The 18,131-nt window shown below is 45.4% G+C and overlaps 1 protein-coding gene and 1 non-coding gene across 2 annotated transcripts in view; one reads left to right on the top strand and one right to left on the bottom strand.

The window, feature by feature from the left end:
• Nucleotides 1–18,131, bottom strand: part of PCCA (propionyl-CoA carboxylase subunit alpha) — a 381,652-nt gene that overhangs the window by 21,908 nt on the left and 341,613 nt on the right. The gene's annotated exons all lie outside the window — the stretch shown is intronic.
• TRNAC-GCA (transfer RNA cysteine (anticodon GCA)) lies at nt 3,933–4,004 on the top strand. Its single transcript has one exon. It is a non-coding gene; the product is annotated as a tRNA-Cys (tRNA).

Raw genomic sequence — 18,131 nt, 5'->3', positions numbered from 1 at the left:
TTTAATTGAAAAAGGCAGTTAAACACAAAGTAAATCATTCCGTTAGGTGAGTTGTTTAAGGATACGCAACTGACAATGCTGATACGCCGCGGTGACATAACGCATCACTTTCAACATGTCCGGCTACATTTAGGGATCAGCCTCTCCTTGAGGTTTCTTTGTTTAGCTGCTAAGTCAGTTCTTGAACTTCAGTGTGCCGCAAGGAGCCTTGACGGCAGTGAGCAACACTGTCACTAAGGGCAGTTTTTGAGGGAAGAATCACAGGAATAGAAAGGGAGGAACATGCCAACAGAACAAAGCAGAAAGGCCCAGAATCTACTTCAGCAACTCACCTTTCAAAATTCTGGCCAAAGGGGGGAGTTTCCAGAGAGGAAGAACTTAAGGCCAATGCCAAAACCTCCGATGAAAGGGATTAGTTAAGCCTGCGTATATCTCCAGCCATTTCCTAAAACACAGCATTCTCTGGAGAAGAAAATATGGGGCTGTCTTTCAACAATGCAAAAACTGAACCTAACATTTTCTTATTGAGTTTTGTAATCAGATACACAAGGGTCCTTCCAATTCTATTCTAATATCCTAAGATAAATAACTTTCCTCTTTTTTTTTCTTTTTTTACCAAATTGCTGAGAATTAAATAGAAATGTTTAATTAATTTAATGTTTAAATTAATTAAACATTAAATCCAGCACTTAATGATAGGATTTATTTCCTCGGGCTCCACTGAGGTTACTTTCCTTGTGATTTGAAACACTGGTGTCTTGATACAGATCTGAAAATGATGGCGGGGGGGGCGGGGGAGGGGGGCTCTGTATACGGAGCCAGCCACACTTCGGGTCTGCAGGGAAGGCGAGCTTGGAGAGCAAGTCACCAGTGGGTTCCTGGAGGGCTCTGTTAATCGGGCAACCTCCTGGGAGCTGGGCGCCGTGGGACGCTGTGTACAGGTGGGCCCCCATAAAGGGGCCCAGCCTCTGTGTCACCCAGGTGCCCACAAACTGTCTAACATATGCCACAAAGGCAATTTGCTGGAATAAGTGGCACTTTCCCATCCACAAAGGCAAGTCCATTGACAATGCGCTGTACGGAACTCACAAAATAGAACATATGCGTTCTGTTTGATCAGGAGCCTCTGTGATACATTGTGGCTATAATGAGTCATTTCTTTCCTTGCTGCACAAGAAAAATATTATAGATCTTTGAAAGCCTTGTGCTCAATTATGTAACAATACCAGCCAACATCTGTTAACAGTACAGGCGGTTTCCATTCTGTAACCTGAATTGTTTTATGTAATTACGAGTTTATAAGGTATTTGGTAAACCAGTAAGAAGGTACCTTTTGAAAAGCACTATATAATTTGGGGTACAATGAAAAACGTTCTCTTGAAAATCTATAATTAGGGCAGCATCAGCTTACAGAAAAGTACAGGGAATGTTATAAAAAGTTATGTAAATAAGCGTGCAGGTAGGGAAGTGTACCATTTTGCTAGGTCCCCACCCATCTTCTCACCTCCTGTTCTCTGTGAACTGCTCTTTGCTCATCTCAAGTTAAAGTAAAATGGTCTCCAGGGAGCGGGATAAGCGGACTCTGGGGAGCTGGGCCTTCCCGTGCAAGTTCTCCAGCGCTGAGAGGGGGCACCAGAGGCCTGGGGCGGTGCCAATGCCAGGGGCTCTTCAACAATGCTTTGACTTCACAGGGATTTTTTTTTTTTTTAATAGCTGGATTCTTTTCTTTTTATTTTATTTCTGTGTTCTGGCCAGGCCACGTGGCACATGGGATCTCAGTTCCCAGACAAGGGGTGGACCCCACGCCACTGGAAGAGCAGAGTCTTAGCTGCTGGACCCCCAAGGAAGTCCCTTTACAGGGCTTTTTTTTTAAATGATAAAACAGTTTTGCTATAATGCATTCACTGGAGAAACTCACTGTCTAACACACCAAAATGCTGGCTCATATGGGTTAGAGATTTAGAAACTCAAACATGAAGAGACAAAGCAAACACATGATGGTAACACGGCATAGTCAACCACTGACCAAAAAGATCAGAGCAGAAAACGATGAGAGAGACTACAGCACGCCTCCCCCGAAGACGCCGCTGTGGCATAAGCATGGCTGCCTGATGAGAGCAATGAGCTTTCCATCTTCCACTTGCTGTCTAAAAGTTGGGCATAAATGTCCCCTGGAAAAGTGTCTGTCTTCCACACCAGGAAAGGAACCACCCCACAGACAACTCCTATCACCTGCGTGGAACTCTTCTCTGCATAATAAACCTTTCTAAACCGCTTTCTGCAAGTCATACATTTCCTAGTTACCTGCTCACAGCTCACCCAGCCCAGAAGCCCCCAAACTCCTTTGTCTAATCCCTTCTCCACACTGTACTGCCCTCTGTTAAGATGGCATATAGCCCCAGATTCTCACTGCCTCAAGTCACATTCCTTTGTGAATTCTCATGTAAAAGTAATATAATATGCGTTTTCTCTCTTGTTAGTTTAGTCTACAATGCTCTAGACACTATATACGAAGACAGAAAAGAAAGCCTCCTTTCCCTCCACAACCCAACAACCACTGGTCTAAATGACTGGGCATGAATTCCATCGGGGTCACAGCAGTGGCTAAGCCATTTTATAGACTAGAATTCTGACGTATCTTAGGAAGGAAGTTTAACCAGAGCTACTACATGGATTTCTCACACACTACATAGTGTGTATTACACAGAAAACACATTACTGAAGGCAGATGAGACCTGTAAAGCCACGTGGCCAATCTCAGGAACAGGACACATGGCTGGCATGTTGGGAATGGTGAAAGCGTAAAACACAAGGCTTTGCAGCCAAATGACCTCAGTTTGCCATCACTTTTGGGGCAAGTGGCCTAACTTCTCAGAACAAATTTCTTCATTTTTAAACATCAGGATTTTAATTAAATGAATAAATGAACAAGGATTTGTAACTAAGAAGTGCCTGACAGCAACTATTCACCAAACAGCATTTCCTGTCTCTGTCTCAAACATCTCAGATTTTTCAATAGACAGTAGCGGATTTTTTTTTATTGCATATGGTAAAACATCTTGGATTCAGTTCCGTTCAGTCGCTCAGTCGTGTTCGACTCTTTGCGACCCCATGAATCGCAGCACTCCAGGCCTCCCTGTCCATCACCAACTCCCGGAGTTTACTCAAACTCACGTCCATAGAGTCGGTGATGCCATCCAACCATCTCATCCTCTGTCATCCCCTTTTCCTCCTGCCCCAATCCCTCCCAGCATCAGGGTCTTTTCCAATGAGTCAACCCAAGATTGGTCTCCTTTAGTATGGACTGGTTGGATCTCCTTGCAGTCCAAGGGACTCGCAAGAGTCTTCTCCAGCACCACAGTTTGGATTAGCAATGCCTAATTGTCTAGTTCTAGCTCTGTGGTTCTAAATCTTAGATTCCTTATTTATAAACTGTGGCTCATAATAGTACCTACTTCAAAAAGTTGTGAGAAACCACCAATGGATCACCGAAGAAATCAGAAAGGAAATTTAAAAAATACCTAGAGTCAAATGAAAATGAAAACACGATGATTCAAAACCTGTGGGATGGAGCAACAGCAGTTCTAAGAGGGAAGTTTACAGCAATACAAGGTAACCTAGGGAAACAAGAAGAATCTCAAACAACTCAACCTTACACCTAGAGGAGCGAGAGAAAGAAGAGTAAAGAAACCCAAGATGGTGGAAGCAGAGAAATCAGAAAGACCAGAGCAGAAATAAACGAAATACAGACTAAAAACCAAGCAAAAAAGATCAATAAAACTAGAAGCTGGTTCTCTGGAAAGATAGGTAAAATGGATGAACCTTTAGCCAGACTCAAGAAAAAAGGGAGAGGGTCCAAATCACCTCTCCCCACTCTAGCAGGGAGGTAGGATGGTGTGTTATTTACAACCCACCTGAGACTCTCTTGGGCTTCCCTGGTGGCTCAGATGGTAAAGCGTCTGCCTGCAATGCAGGTGACCCAGGTTCGATCCCTGGGTCGGGAAGATCCCCTGGAGAAGGAAATGGCAACCTACTCTAGTACTCTTGCCTGGAAAATTCCATGGATGGAAGAGCCTGGTAGGTTACAGCCCACGGGGTCGCAAAGAGTCAGACACGACTGAGTGACTTCCCTTTCTTTCCAAATCAATAAAATCAGAAATGAAAAACAAAAAAAAAAAGTTACAACCAATCCCTCAAGACAGAAAGGACCATAACAGGATGAACAACGACGTGCCAATAAAATGGACAACCTAGAGGAAATGGACAAATTCTTAGAAGGATAAGACTGAACCAGGAAATAAGAACAGATTAATCACAAGCAATGAAACTGAAGCACAATGTAAAAACTCCCAAAAGTACAGGACCAGGTGGTTTCACAGGAGAATCCCAGCAAACATTCAGAGCAGAGTTAACATCTACCCGCCTCAAACTCTTCCAAAAGGCTGCTGTGAGGACTCGGTGAATTCTTTCATGAGGAACGCGCAGACACGGTCAATGCCATATTCATATTTAGTAGCCATCACTGCTGCTCTTTTGCTTTTTTATTATCATTAATACATGTCTAAAGATAGAAGAAAATTAAGTAAAAGGGGAATCACCCATTTCTTTCTCATGCTCTGCTCAGAGTATTTCTGGTCACCAAATGTGCGGGCATTTCCCCACACAGAGCACTTCTCCACCTCTCTGTGAACGTCAGCTGGGAGTCCCACAGCTCCGTGCAGGTCCGACGCTGTGATCCCACAGGTTATGGGCTTCATCTCCCAGGACTGTCCTCCATGTCAGATGGCAATCACAAGTCCAGGCCTGTCACCCACAGAAAGTCCTCGTTTCTCCAGGTGTGTCCCTCCCAGCACCCTACCTGTTCACCAAGCTGGAAGCTCTCTAACTTCCCCAGCTGAGAGAGAGAGAGAGAGAGAGAGAGAGAGAGAGAGAGAGAGAGAGAGAGAGAGAGAGAGAGAGAGAGTGTGTGTGTGTGTGTGTGTGTGTGTGTGTGTGTGTGCTGGGGGCGGGGCTTAAAGTTCCCATCCGTCAATCACCTGGCTGGTTCCCTGGGAACCAGACTCAATCTCAGGGGCTTCCTAAAAGTCATCTCATTAAGCTCTGGTGCGGCTGAGAGGGACTTGTTATAAATAAAGACTCCTCATCACTCATTTCACTCAGTAAAATTCCAAGGGTTTTAGGAGTTCTGTGCCAGAAACGGGACAAAGACCAAACATACAATTTCTTTTTTACTATAAATCACAATATCTCAAGTCAAAATTCAGATGCCAGAATTCTTGGGCTCTTCCCTGGGAAGACACTGGAGGCTCCTCTGGGTAGGTCTTCTACAATTAGTGAAAACACAGTGGCTCAGATGGTAAAGAATCCGCCTGCAGACCCTGCTTCGATCCCTGAGTCAGGAAGATCCCCTGGAGAAGGGAATGGCTACCCACACCAGTATTCTTGCCTGGGGAATCCCATGGACCTAGAGGAGCCTGGTGGCTAGAGTCCATGGGGTCACAAAGAGTTAGACATGACCGAGTGACCTCCACTCACTAAGGATCTGAATCTCTCTCAAAGAGCACACATCGTACAAACATGGAGCTTATCAATCCCTCACAGAAATTCACTCGGCATTTCTTCTGATAAAATTGTTCGGCCTAATGATTTGGGCTTCCGCTCAATTCTCCTGAGGTCTCTCCAGACTGGAAACTTTGCCCTGCCTGTGCTGATGCGACTACCACAGTCTTTCCCTAGACTTTGGGTCTTTGGTTTTTTTTTTCGGCCATGCCTCAAGGCTTCTGGGATTATTTCCCTGACCGGGGATCGAACCAGGATGCTCAGCAGGGACAGCTTGGAGTTCTAAGCACTGGACTTTCAGGGAATTCCCAGGTCTGTGTTTCTGAATTCTGGCAGGAGAATTCATATTTGAGGAACTTGAGATTTACTAGAAAAAGAGAACTGGGGACTGAGTGAAACCTGAAAGCTCTTATAAAATTTAAGATGTATTTTATGGACTTAACAACAGTTACAGGCTGGCTGCACGAGTCCTACAATGTAAGAGGTGTGCAGAACAGGCTAACAATCCACACCCCCCCAACAACCTCCAGGCCCACTCCCCAGATGTCCTGGTAACAGTTTGCTTAAAAATCTTCTCACATACATCTATAAAAATATAAACATATACATCTATATTTATAAATGCTTTTCCACTAGGTAAAACACAACGATGTGAGTGTATTTAAAAAGAAGGAAATCCATGACATTTTTGCCATTTGCCATCCTTAACTCACTCTATATAAACCTCTTTGTTTTTACTCTTTCTGGATGTTTTTTCTAATTTCCTTCTTTTTAATTGGAGGATAACTGCTTTACAGTACTGTATCGGTTTCTGCGTTGCATCAATACGAATCAGCCACAGGCGCACATGCGTCCCCTCCATCCTGAGCCTCCCTCTCACCGCAGCCCACCCCTCCAGGCTGTCCCCGAGTCCCCTCCGTCCTGAGCCTCCTTCCCACCGCATTTGCACCCCTCCAGGCTGTCCCTGAGTCCCCTCCATCCTGAGCCTCCCTCCCACCACAGCCCACCCCTCCAGGCTGTCCCCGAGTCCCCTCCGTCCTGAGCCTCCTTCCCGCCGCATTTGCACCCCTCCAGGCTGTCCCTGAGTCCCCTCCATCCTGAGCCTCCCTCCCACCACACTGCACCCCTCCAGGCTGTCGTGGAGCACAGGCTGAGCCCCCCGGGGCACACAGCAAACCCCCCTGGCTCCCTGTCTTCCACTTGGTAACGCAAGCTGTCTCCATGCTACTCTCTCCACTCGTCCCCTCCTCTCCTTCCCCTATTGTGCCCACAAGACTCTTCCCTACGCCTGAATCTCCACTGCTGCCCTGCAAACAGGTTCATCAGTACATGAAGGATGTTTAAGACAGAAAGAACTTTAGGTCACTTCTTCCTTTTACATGCTTAGTTCAGCTGAAGCAGGGGGAAACTCCCAACCCCCTTCCATAACACACAAACTCTGCCATTGACATCTCCACAGTGTCTCCAAGTACCCCCACCTGGCCCCGCCAGCCCCTCTTACCCAGGGCTCAGCTCCCCTGTCCCCGAGAATGATAAGCCCAGATGTAAATACGACCTGAAGGCCCCAGGGAGGCTCCCCCTTAGTTTCTCGAACATTCCCAAGGCTGCAGGGACAAATCACAGACTCGGCCACCTGCTCTACCTCCCTCTCGTTTTCTCAGATTTGTTCCTTTTTCTCTAATTCCCCAACAGCGTGACTGGTTATCTGTATATGACAGATAACTCTGCCTGGCTGCAACGACTCCATGATAATTTCGTGGAAGCCTCTATCCGTCACCCACATACCAGTGCATATTATCTGAAATGCTAATATTCATACCGATCAACATAAAACTCTCCTAAATTTACAAACTGTCACCACTCAGCTGATTTAGACTCTGGAGGGCCAGAAATGCCAAAAGTAACCACCGAAAGCTTTAGTCACAGAAGTTGAAATCTCTTCCCTAAGGACCAATTTCTAAGTGGCAGCTGTGTAATCGAATTGAAAAGGGCACACTTAACTTTTACCATTACTGTTAAATGACGCTACACAGTAGCTGTGAAGTAACACTAGAAGTATTTCACTTGTGTCTATAATCGGGACACCAGGAGTACTGAATCTCAGCTATTCCTTACTGACCTGCGATTCTTTGCTCTGGGTTGCAAACACTAGAAAGAGTGAGTCCTGAGAAGACGGGATGGGATGCTTGCCATCACGCAGCCTTACTCCCTGGCATCTATCTAACCTGCCCTGAATCAGGCTCTAGGCCTCTGGTACACAGGCTTAGAAATCAGAGTTCCTCTATTAGCTTAGAATGGATCATTCAGTCATTCTCAACTGGACTGATTCCCTGTCAAGCTCATAAGAAACTGAGGCATAAACTATCTTATGAATTTAGAATCAGAGATATAAAGGGAGCCAGCACACCACCTAACTGCAGTGTGAGTACCTAAACTACGGTCAGTGGTCGTTCGATTAATATGGAAGGGGCAGCAGCTCATCAAAGGCAGTGTTCTCCACTAAGATAGCATGAGCAGTGGTTCTCAAATAAGAAGCGTCCAAACTCATCTGGAGGACCTGTTAAAACCCAGCGTGCTGGGCCCCACCTCCAGAGTTTCTGACTCTGGGTTGGGGCTTACATTTCTAAAGAGTTCCCAGGAACCACACCTGGAGAAGCATCGACACAAGGCAGCCTTCTCCGCTATGGGAGCAGGCTTTCTGATGGGACTATCTTAGACCCTTAGGGCTACCGTAACAGAATACTAGATTTGTGGTTCATTAACAATAGACGATGACTTCTCACTGTTCTGGAGGCTGCGAATCCAAGATCAAGGCACGGGCAGATGTGAGGCTCTGGTGAGACCCACTTCCTGGTCCACAGATGGCCATCTTTCTGCTGTGTCTTTATATGGTAGAAGGGGCAAGGGATCCCTTTGGGGTCCTGTTTATAAGGGCACTGATCCCATTCATGTTCTTTGCTGTTAGCTGTTTAGTCAGTAAATCATGTCTGACTCTTTGCGACCCCATGGACTGTAGCCCGTCAGGCTCCTCTGTCCATGGGATTTCCCAGGCAAGAATACTGGAGTGGGTTGCCTTTTCCTTCTCTAGGGATCTTCCTGACCCAGGGACTGAACCCATGTTTCCCACATTGGCAGGTGGATTCTTTACCGCTGAGCCAGTCAATTCCAAAAGGCTCCACTTCCAAACACCATCACATTGGGAATTAGGTTTCAATGCATGGACTCTGGCAGGGAGACAAAGCTCTGTTTATAGCAGGGATCAGCTCATGTCCCCTGGTGGCTCAGTTGGTAAAGAATCTGCCTGCAGTGCAAGAAACCTGGGTTCAGTCCATGGGTTGGTAAGATTCCCCTGAAGGAGGGTATCGCAACCCACTCCAGTATTCTTGCCTGGAGAATGCCCATGGACAGAGGAGCCGGTGGGCTACAGTCCCCAGGGTTGCAAAGAGTTGGACACGACTGAGTGACTAACACTTTAGCTCATGTCCACTGAGAAGCTTTCCTTTCCCAAGACTCAGCTGAACATAACACGGCTTCTCCGATTCTTGCTCTAGCTAGAAAAATCTTCTGAGTAACTCTTTCTTCGTATAGATAATTCCTGATAAACCTGGGACATTATGAGTATCTGCTCTCTGCTCTGCTAAGTCACATCAGTCGTGTCCGACTCTGTGCGACCCCATAGACAGCAGCCCGTCAGGCTCCCCCGTCCCTGGCATTCTCCAGGCAAGAACACTGGAGTGGGCTGCCATTTCCTTCTCCAATGCATGAAAGTGAAAAGTGAAAGTCAAGTTGCTCAGTCGTGTCCAACTCTGTGCAACCCCATGGACTGCAGCCCACCAGGCTCCTCCGTCCATGGGATTTTCCAGGCAAGAGGACTGGTGCTGGTAAAACTGGGGTTCAGGGTCTAACTGAGTGTGGCTTATGATTATTACCTCACTCCTCACCCACTAAAAGGAGGAGGCCATTGCTCGCCCTTTTTTGGCTGCACCTTGCGGCTTCGCAGGATCTTTGTTTCACTCATCAGGGACTGAACCTGGGCCTCCTGCAGGGGAAACACAGTGTCCTAAGCACTGGATTCCTAGGGAACTCCCAAATATTGCCTGTCTTACAGAATTCTTTTCTGCGGAAATAAAAACTGGCAGGCCTATTTTAAGATCTGAATGAGGTAGTAGGTGTGAATCGTCTGGCACAGTTTCTAGCAATAAATGCTATACTTTCCCTCACCACAACCTGGTGTCAGTAAACTGGCTTTGCTCTGTGGTTGGGGGAGTGGACCTGAGTTCAGTTCAGTAATAAAAATAAACCTGCTGGTACCTGGTCTTGGACTTCCAGGCTCCCGAATCGTGAGGGAATACACTGCTGCTATTTAAGCCATCCAGTCTGTGGTCCTTTGTTGCCATAGTCTGAACTGACTCATACTCTGCTCACGGAAGGAATGCCTTTAATGTGCCTTTTGCATGTGTTCAGTCCTGTCCATTTGATGTTTTGAACTTCTGCAAGTGGTATGCTGTCTACAGTCACCCTCCTATTAATCTTCTTTGACCTCAATGCTTCTGTCCCTAGTTGGACCATATACATTATTATTGTAAGGGTGCGATTAGGAAATGAAGCATCCACAAGCAACCTTCAGAGGCTGGAGAATAGCCCTGGGCTCAAAGTCTTCTCTGGAGAGGGAACACTCTCTGTGTTCTCTGTTGTAAATAAGTATCTGTTTTAGATGGACCGAAACCAGGCGCAACTGCCCGATATCTGAGAAATTGGGGGAGTGTTCATTTGATCTCTTGGTTTATTAAAAAACGATGGGGAGGCTAAAAAGTCCTAGCAAAGTTGGCAAGGTAACTTCCAATGGAATGCATATGTTATGAAACAAACTAATTGAGTACAAAACCCTTGAAAAGAAACTTTAATACTAAAAAAAAAATTATAAAATACCCAAAGGAAAATTCTAGTCTCAACAAATGACATTACTGTGCTGCTAAACCACCACTGCCTTTGGTCTAGCACCTGCAAGAGAGGACGATACACTGAACCAGTGTGGCTTTTAACTTTCAGCCTTTCTACAACCTTACTAGAATACACAGTCTGGCTACCCCATTTGTTTTCAAACTAATCACCTCAATCTGAAAAATAGGTCCCTTTAGGAGAAAATGGATTGAACTAGAATTATTTCAGATCTTTTGGACAGAACTCCATTCTTGCCAAATTTCTTAATTCCGTTCATTTCACAGGTGATTTGAGACCTACAGTGTTCTGAAGATGGGTTTCAAGCACTGCCTAGCTTATCTGTTATTCATCCCCCTCGAATGACTGAGGCATGAGTTCAATGAATATTGCTTCGAAACTCTTTATTAGAGACTCTTAACTTGGGGACAATCAAACCCTAACACCTCTAGTGAAGTCTCAGGCCATCTGTGAATCAGAAATGTTCAAAATACAATTTTTTTTCCCCTGGCTTCTTCTGTGTTGTTTTGAAAATCATCTTCTGTGAAGGGAAAAAAAAAAATTTTTTTTATGTGAAATATAGTTGAAATTTGTTTACATCAGGAAGTTATGACCAGGGTCACACGAGCTTTGGTCTTGTCTCTGTCCCTCACTGTGATGGATCAGAGCGCTTCTCTGTGGCACAGGGCTCAGCAGCAAAGTGTGGATGTGGGGACACCCGTCCCCCCGGGGGGCACTGGCCACCACACTCTGCCAGGAGCAGGCACAGCGTGAAAAGCTGGACCCTACTTTACCAAAATGTCACTAGTCCCAACGTGAAGGTCTGTCTTAAGGCATCCTGCCGGTTTGCCTATCATCCTGCCAAATAAAAGAGGTCACCCAGTACTGGAAAGATGAGGCTGAAGCCATGTGGCCTGGAAACAGTGATGCATGAGCCAGGAAAATAAAAAAGAGGTACAGCAGTTTCTCTGTCAAACACTAGAAGTCCCCAACATCAGAACAAATATTTCACTAATATCTTATATATCACATTGAACAGCAGATAGAAAACCCCTTTATTTTGGCCCAACATCCCCATGGGACAACGACTATCTCCCAGGACAATAAGCTCTGGTATCTCCAGTATGCCAACACTGATGCTAACAAAGGGAAAAATCTTATTTTCCAAGCCTCTTTCGGGAACAATGGAGGCTACTGATATTTGAGAACTGGCGATGCAGTTCGAAGATGAACAACGGAAGCAAACCCAGTGTACTCTGCGCAGACTGTACACCTGGGATTTCTACCTGGGACCAGTGGAGGCCGCCCCCATCACCCCAACGCATGGTTTTCCACAGGGTGTTAAGTGACAGCAATCATTCTGCCCACAGTGCCGATGACAGCCAGCAATACTTTTCTCTACTATGGAGAAGTATGCTAATATAAATTGAGTTTAAGTTGAGTCTTTAAACTATTTCCATCCCTGAAATATCACTGTGAAACAGTTCAACAGGGAGGAGTTAATTTTCAAACATACCTAAAGAATACATTCGGAAATAGAATATCATTCAGCTGTGAAAAGGAGATCCGACCAGTCCATCCTAAAGGAAATCAGTCTTGGGTGTTCATTGGAAGGACTGATGCTGAAGCTGAAACTTCAATATTTTGGCCACCTGATGCGAAGACCTGACTCATTTGAAAAGACCCTTATGTTGGGAAAGATTGAAGGCAGGAGGAGAAGGGGATGACAAAGGATGAGATGGTGGGATGGCAGCACCAACTCAATGGACATGAGTTTGGGTAAACTCTAGGAGTTGGTGATGGACAGGGAGGCCTGGTGTGCTGCGGTTCATGGGGTCGCAAAGAGTCGGACATGACTGAGCAACTGAGCTGAACTGAACAGGAATGGAGTGCTGATATATCGCATGACACGTGAACTAGAAAGAATACTAGGCTATGGGAAAGAAACAACACAACAAGTCACATATTATATGCTTCCCTTACATAGGGCCTGTAGAATGGGGGAATCCAGAGACAGAAAGCAGACCAGTGGTTATCTGAGTCTGGGCTTCCCTGGTGGCTCAGAGGGTAAAGAATCTGCCTGCGATGCAGGAGACCCAGGTTCGATCCCTGGGTCGGGAAGATCCCCTGGAGAAGGAAATGGCAACCCACTCTAGTATTTTAACCTGGGAAATCCCATGGACAGAGGAGCCTGGCAGGCTACAGTCCATGGCGTTGCAAAGAGTCAGACACAACTGAGTGACTAACACTTTTCTTCTTTCTATCAGAGTCTAGGGAGAGAGGAAAATGAGGAATGATTGCTTAGAGGGTACAGGATGCTCTTTTAGGGTCATGAAAATGCGCTGGGAATAGACAGAGATGACATCATTGTTCATGTGCTAAATATCACAGAATAGTACATTTTAAAATGGTTAATTTTATGTTATGTGAATTTTAACTCAGTATTTTAAAAAGAATATATCTGGCCACATGAATTGTGTACAGCTTTTCTTTTAAGGCTCTCTAGTTATGAGTATGGATGCTGCTGATTGGTGGCTGGCCTGTTCTCTTTTTTGCGTCTTCTCTGACAGACGGTAAAAACCCCCACAAGCTAGAGATCATAGTCTGGTACACAGAAGACACTCAATTCTGTAAAGGAAAAAAGAAAAGACTCTGTAATCCTTTTGGCCGAGCTATACATGACTCCATGCAGGCAGGAGGCAAAAAGCACTAACTAGGAAAAGTTTTAGCACCAAAGAAAGAGATTCCACTAACCTCAAACCCAATGGAGAAATTTAAGGGGTCCTGGAGACCTCAAGGAATTCATCTGAGACATCGCTGAAAGTTAGACAGAGGTTCATACTCTTTTTCTTGGCGACAGAATCACTAATGTTCAACTTGCAGAGATGACCTCGTTGATCGGGGAAACAGAGAAAGTGTCTTGGCATGAATTTAATTTGAACACTCTTGGCAAGTCAGCTTGTTGACCGGAGTCTGGAAAAGTCCGGGCCACTCTGACTGTATCTGCTACCTCATGCCTAGGTAAGGCAGTGCATTTTGCCACTAAAATTAAAAAATTGAATTGACTGAGTGTCAGAGAAGAGGTTACCCACTCCAGTGTTCTTGCCTGGAGAATCCTAGGGACAGAGGAGCCTGGTGGCTGCCATCTATGAGGTCGCACAGAGTTGGACACGACTGAAGTGACTTAGCAGCAGCAGCAGCAGCAGAGAAGAGGTTACCATTCCACAATTTTAACTACTTATTCAAGCTAAAGAATAGCAGGCTTTTCAATATAAACTTCTAAGCTGAAATCAGGTCTTTTGTTTCATTTGCACAATTTTTCATCTTTCTATTTTCATTAATTTTGAGATTCAAAAAAGGAAAGAAAAAAGGGACAACTCTTTGCAAAGATAATACTTCTCTTCTATGAAAAGAAACGCTGGAGAAAGGATAGGCTACCCATGCCAGTATTCTTGGAATTCCCTTGTGGCTCAGCTGGTAAAGAATCCGCCTGCAATGTGGGAGACTGGGGTTTGGTCCCTGGGTTGGGAAGATCCCCTGGAGAAGGGAATGGCTACCTACTCCAGTATTCTGGCCTGGAGAAGTCCATGGACTGTACATTCTATGGGGTAGCAAAGAGTCGGACACAACTGAGCGACTTGTACTTTCACCATGAAAACAAAATCAACGTTCAGTACAATAAATATAAATTGTGTATCCTAATGATACAACCTTTGTGACTACCAAATACTGTGATTCCTCTCCTGCCCTCAATGTCCCACTTCTCTGCTGTTTTTGGCTCTATGTGAATTAGGGGAGGGACAGCTATGAAATTCTGAGGCAAAGAGATCCCACAAATCCTGACAAAGAGCACAGCCTCTGCCTCCAGCTTCCCATGAGACCTTGAGCCCTCAGTTTCCCTCCTGGGAATTCTGCGATTTGAGAATTCAAACCAAGGACTCAAGCTGCCGACCCTTGCAGATTCCCGAATACACTATGCAGCTTCATGGCTCCATGACTGTGTTTGTGGTAATACACCCTTCTAGAATATTCTCCCCACTTTCCTTGGCTCACCTGACCCATAATCCTTCCTTAAGTCTTAGTCAAGGTGTCATCAACTCAGGAGCCTTCCCCAAATTCCACATACAGGCTCCGAGAGCACCCTGGCTACCTGCCGGTCTTACCTACCATATTATGTTGAAGTAACCGGGATAGGGGTCTATCTCCTATACCAGATAAATAGAAAAAGGAAAGCAGTAACTTTACAAAAGTGGAGAAACCAGACGCCACCTTACGCAAGTCACCAGCGCAATGGCAGCAGTGATGGGGAAAGCAGAAACCCGACCCTCCTCATGATACAATGCTCTGAAAAGGACGCAGTATCTCCCCTGTGCTACCTCTGCCCCAAACGGGCAACTCAGTGTGATGATGGGGGAAGGCCAGACAAATCCCAATTGAGGGACATCTGACAAAATGAATGCTCCGTCTTTAAAAATGTAAAGGTCATCAAAGACAAAGAAAGACTGAGGAACTCTTCTAGGCTAAGGAGATGAAAGGACATGAAAACTAAATGCAATGTGCTTCTGAATTGGATTCTGAAGCAGGAAATTAAAAATATTTTTTTTCTCTTGCTATAAAAGACATTAGTAGAAAAACTAGAAAAATTTGAAAGGCTTGTAGGTCAGCTAATCATACTTTTTCAGTGTCAATTTCCTGCCCTGTGATTATAAAAGGTGATAGCCATCTTCTCATTAGAAAATACACTCTTAAGTATTGTTAGCAACTTACTGAAATGGTTCAGAGAAAAACAATCATATAGACAGTGTAAGAGAACACAATAAAGCAATCACAATAAAATGTTAGCATTTGAGAAACTGATGAAATTATATGAACATTCTTTCTATTACATTTTGCAACTCTCCCCTAACTCTTAAATTATATCAAGGTAAGCTGAAAACATTTTACAGTACAGAAACCTAAAGAAAACTTTCCTTTTAGCTGAGAAGAATAAAACATGGGATTAGAAAAGTACATGCTATTAATACATTCAGGGTTGATGAGAAAATCTGCAGTAATTACTTTTAAAGTGAAATCAGTGGTTATACAGAGTGCTAATTGGAAGTTGGCACAATTCCAGGTCACTGACACTATCTCCCAAATTAACCCAACAAACTGGACAGCAGAGCAGTAAAAGACAGTTTCTTTATAGTGTAATCATGAAGAAGAAGCCAGAACACCACAAAAAAAAAAAAAAAAATGCTGCGCTATCCACCTACTTTACAAATAAATATTTTTCTCACAGGCTTTACAAAGTAAAACACCCATCTCTGCTTTAAAGGCAAACCATCCTCCAATTACCCGATAAAATATAAGGGACAATGCGTTGCACCACGATTAAAACTCGTTTACCTTCTGGATGCTCTCTGCCAGCAGCGGTACCAACTCTACGGGGCTGGTCATTGCAGAGTTATCCCAAGATGAGCTGTACTAGCTACTGGGCTGTGAAACAGAAGAGTAAGATGTCGTGTCTGCCGACTGCAGGTTCACCCTGACGTTTGGGGTAGATGCACCTACAGAGGTAAGTCGTGGGACCAGGGAGGGATGTGGGTGGGAACTGCCAGGAATCACAAGGGAACGCTCTGCAAATACCCCACGAAGGGAAAGGAATCCATTCATTGGCCCAGCCCCAGAAGACAGACTTCAACCCAACATGAGGAAACGATTTCCAGTGGAGCTCCCCAACAACAGAATGGGTGGCCTTGTGAACCAGGGAGCCTTTCACCTCTGAATATGTTCAAATATACCTGAGATCTCCTCTTCAAATACTCCAAGGATAGAGATCCTTATGTCACGTAGGTTAGATCTAGGAACACTGAAGGTCAGATTTCTCAGGCTGGCCTCTACCCACCAGATGTCATAGCACCCCTCTCCCCACGGTGTGATAGTCAAGACTGTCTCCAGACATTGCCACATGTCCCCAGGGTAAAAGTGTCCCTGGCCGAGGCACCCCTTAGAGCAAACTGCTCTGGGTCTGTGTGTTAAGAAAATGAAATATTACAGAATTTCAGAGCAAAGAGCCTATGGGAGTCAGACGAAGACTTACATAGAGAAGACAGGACTTGCGGTAAGCCTTGCAGTAAAAGAATTCTGCTGCAGTGAGCTTTCCTGGACAGGGGTGCTACGATTCAGGTGTGGAAGAGCCAGGAGAGAAGAGCCTGTCCTGGGATCATTAGCAGGCCAGCTGACCAAGCAGAAACGTTCAACAGTAGGTCAGGCTACAAGTGTCTGTAATGTTGCTGTTTTTCAGTCGCTCAGTTGTGTCCAACTCGGCAGGCTTCCCTGTCCTTCACTATCTCCAGGAGTTTGCTCAAACTTGTGTTCACTGAGTCGGTGATGCCATCCAACCATCTCATCCTCTGTCGTCCCCTTCTCCTTCTGCCCTCAATCTTTCCTAGGATCAGGGTCTTTTCCAATAACTTGGTTCCTCACATCAGGTGGCCAAAGTAGTGGAGTTTCAGCTTCAGCATCAATGCTTTCAATGAATATTCAGTGTTGATTTCCTTTAGGACTGACTGGTTTGATCTCCTTGCAGTCCAAGAGATTCTCAAGAGTCTCTTCCAGCACTGCAGCTCGAAAGCATCAACGCTGTAATGCACAGAAGGAATTTCGAATCTACAGTCAAGGTTGCCTAGGTTGGCATCTTGAGCTATCCACCTCTCAGGAAAGTTCACGTTGAATGCCATCCTGGGAGAGACAATGTTCTGGGAGAAGGATGGGGTGCTGGAGAGTCAAGCTTGGCATCATATTACCTACTCCTCTCTCAGAAACCTTTCCCGTTTGCTTTCTTATCTGCCACTGCTCTCTACAGCTGGATGACTCAGAACTGACTCTCATCCTAAAGTCTACTTTGATTCCAAACTCCCTAACTATCCCTTAGGATTTGGGACGGACATGCACACACTGCTGTATTTAAAATGGAGAACCAACAGAGACCTACCCTACAGCACAGGGAACTCTGCTCAATGCTACGTGGCAGCCTGGATGGGAGGGGATGGCAGCCTGGATGGGAGGGGATGGCAGCCTGGATGGGAGGGGATGGCACCCTAGATGGGAGGGGAGTGTGGGGGAGAAACGGATCTGGCTGAGTCACTTTGCTATGCACCTGAAACTATGACAGTATTGCTAATTGGCTATACTCCAATATAAAATAGAGCCGTTTTTAAAAATGGGAGGAAAAAAATAAAGTCTACTTTAAAGAGAACCTGAAAGCCACCAAGTGGGGGGTAGAGGGCTAGAGAGGAGGAGAACAGCAGTTGCCAGGTGCAAGACTGAAAGGTATCACATTTCCTAAAAGATGGAAGAATGTTAACATCCTGTGATACTCAAGCCACACTCATGCCAAGAAGGCTGGGGTCTGCACAGGTGTGGATGACCACTTCTTCAGTCTTTATTTGGGCTGGGACCACAAGGGGGCTTTCTCAAGTCACCCTGGGAGTGTGAGACCCCTGGGGTCAGGGGCCTGAAACCACACCTACAGGGTTCACAGAGACCGAAGGCTCACAGGGACTCTTGAGCTTGTCTTGCAGAGCAGTTGACAGCAGTACAGCTTCTTAAAACCCCTCTGCTTGTAAACTGCCTTTGCTGAAAACACTTGC

This window comes from Budorcas taxicolor, chromosome 12 (genome assembly GCF_023091745.1).
Source record: "Budorcas taxicolor isolate Tak-1 chromosome 12, Takin1.1, whole genome shotgun sequence".
Lineage (NCBI taxonomy): Eukaryota > Metazoa > Chordata > Mammalia > Artiodactyla > Bovidae > Budorcas > Budorcas taxicolor.
Note: the sequence above shows the minus strand (reverse complement) of the source record. Positions and strands in the feature narration are given on the sequence as shown.